This window comes from Eleutherodactylus coqui, chromosome 3, assembly GCF_035609145.1.
Source record: "Eleutherodactylus coqui strain aEleCoq1 chromosome 3, aEleCoq1.hap1, whole genome shotgun sequence".
In the NCBI taxonomy this organism is placed as follows: Eukaryota; Metazoa; Chordata; class Amphibia; order Anura; family Eleutherodactylidae; genus Eleutherodactylus; species Eleutherodactylus coqui.
This window is the reverse complement of record NC_089839.1, coordinates 308,463,316-308,466,853: the sequence shown is the minus strand read 5'-3', so window position 1 is coordinate 308,466,853 and position 3,538 is coordinate 308,463,316.

Here is a 3,538-nt window from a genome sequence, read left to right as displayed (position 1 = left end):
ATAACGCGTATAACAGGTATATATAACGCGTATAACAGGTATATATAACGCGTATAACAGGTATATATAACAGGTATATATAACGCGTATAAGAGGTATATATAACGCGTATAAGAGGTATATATAACGCGTATAACAGGTATATATAACGCGTATAACAGGTATATATAACAGGTGTATATATAACAGGTATATATAACACATATAACAGGTATCTATAACAGGTATATATAACAGGTGTATATATAACAGGTATATATAACAGGTGTATATATAACAGGTATATATAACACGTATAACAGGTATATATAACGCGTATAACAGGTATATATAACGCGTATAACAGGTATATATAACGCGTATAACAGGTATATATAACAGGTGTATATATAACAGGTATATATAACACATATAACAGGTATATATAACGCGTATAACAGGTATATATAACAGGTATATATAACACGTATAACAGGTATATATAACGCGTATAACAGGTATATATAACGCGTATAACAGGTGTATATATAACAGGTATATATAACAGGTATATATAACACGTATAACAGGTATATATAACGCGTATAACAGGTATATATAACACGTATAACAGGTATATATAACAGGTATATATAACACATATAACAGGTATATATAACACGTATAACAGGTATATATAACAGGTATATATAACGCGTATAACAGGTATATATAACACGTATAACAGGTATATATAACAGGTATATATAACACGTATAACAGGTATATATAACAGGTATATATAACGCGTATAACAGGTATATATAACAGGTGTATATATAACAGGTATATATAACAGGTGTCTATATAACAGGTGTATATAACGCGTATAACAGGTGTATATAACGCGTATAACAGGTATATATAACACGTATAACAGGTATATATAACGCGTATAACAGGTATATATAACAGGTGTATATATAACAGGTATATATAACACGTATAACAGGTATATATAACGCGTATAACAGGTATATATAACAGGTGTATATATAACAGGTATATATAACAGGTATATATAACACATATAACAGGTATATATAACGCGTATAACAGGTATATATAACACGTATAACAGGTATATATAACAGGTATATATAACACATATAACAGGTATATATAACAGGTATATATAACGCGTATAACAGGTATATATAACAGGTGTATATATAACAGGTATATATAACGCGTATAACAGGTATATATAACAGGTGTCTATATAACAGGTGTATATAACGCGTATAACAGGTGTATATAACGCGTATAACAGGTATATATAACACGTATAACAGGTATATATAACGCGTATAACAGGTATATATAACAGGTGTATATATAACAGGTATATATAACACGTATAACAGGTATATATAACGCGTATAACAGGTATATATAACAGGTGTATATATAACAGGTATATATAACAGGTATATATAACACATATAACAGGTATATATAACGCGTATAACAGGTATATATAACACGTATAACAGGTATATATAACAGGTATATATAACACATATAACAGGTATATATAACGCGTATAACAGGTATATATAACACGTATAACAGGTATATATAACAGGTATATATAACACATATAACAGGTATATATAACGCGTATAACAGGTATATATAACACGTATAACAGGTATATATAACAGGTATATATAACGCGTATAACAGGTATATATAACACGTATAACAGGTATATATAACAGGTATATATAACACGTATAACAGGTATATATAACAGGTATATATAACGCGTATAACAGGTATATATAACAGGTGTATATATAACAGGTATATATAACGCGTATAACAGGTATATATAACAGGTGTCTATATAACAGGTGTATATAACGCGTATAACAGGTGTATATAACGCGTATAACAGGTATATATAACACGTATAACAGGTATATATAACGCGTATAACAGGTATATATAACAGGTGTATATATAACAGGTATATATAACACGTATAACAGGTATATATAACGCGTATAACAGGTATATATAACAGGTGTCTATATAACAGGTGTATATAACGCGTATAACAGGTATATATAACACGTATAACAGGTATATATAACACGTATAACAGGTATATATAACGCGTATAACAGGTATATATAACAGGTGTATATATAACAGGTATATATAACAGGTATATATAACACATATAACAGGTATATATAACGCGTATAACAGGTATATATAACACGTATAACAGGTATATATAACAGGTATATATAACACATATAACAGGTATATATAACAGGTATATATAACACATATAACAGGTATATATAACGCGTATAACAGGTATATATAACACGTATAACAGGTATATATAACAGGTATATATAACGCGTATAACAGGTATATATAACGCGTATAACAGGTATATATAACGCGTATAACAGGTATATATAACAGGTGTATATATAACAGGTATATATAACGCGTATAACAGGTATATATAACGTCTGTTCTCCCCTCTTCATTCTGCTCTTCGCTCTTCTTCCTATCTGCACTGCTGATGTTGTATTTTGCGCTCCGTGTTTTGAACTCTTTTCATTCTGTTAGTTTCCCCATGTTACATGAGTTCCTCTCTTCTGCTCAGCGATCTTCGGCTCTCATTATTTGACACAATTATTCCTACTTATTCAGTACAATTTATTTTTTTATTCTCAATTTTAGTAATATTCAAACTTTTCGTTTTTGGCCATATAGGTTTTTGCCTATTTTACAAATATCTTAAATAGTTTATGGTTTTATGTACATTTTGCTCTTTTTTAAATCACAGTTTTTGTTAAATTTTTTAATTCTTATTTAGATAATTTCAGTTTTTAGATACTTTCAGTAATTAACACTGCAAACATATATAAAAAAAACTCAGCACCTAAGAAATCTTGCCAGACGGGTATTACTGTATCAGGAATGAAGGTGCGCAAGGGAACGATGAACCACAAGACAACAAACCTAGCGGACTGCGGGCGGTAACCGGGACATACAGCCATGAAAGAATATAATCCATATAAGATACAACATAATTCCCGTGACTATCAGCTGTAAGGGAGGGGGAGGGGCTAAAAATGATAATAATATTTTTGCATTTACTACTTGATCCTTTATTATTTTCTTTCTCTGTATCTCATCTTTATTTCCAGCATTCCTCATATAAATCTCACTGCCGCGTTCTTCAGCGCTTCCATCCAAAATGTTTAATATTCCTATTTGCTTCCATAAATGTTATCTGCTAAATCGTTATAAAATGATTGAGATAATAAATAGTGAAGAAAGGAGGCGGGTTTATACCTGTGGATTATCACTTGATTGAAGAGCCTCATTCTGCTTCGTTTGCTACAGGATTCCATCGGGGGCCAACTAGAAAACCAGTTTTGTTGCTTAATTTTTTTATATTTTTCACAATTTTTTTTCTGCACAAAAATGATACAATTTTCTTCTGGGATAATTTTACTTTGTG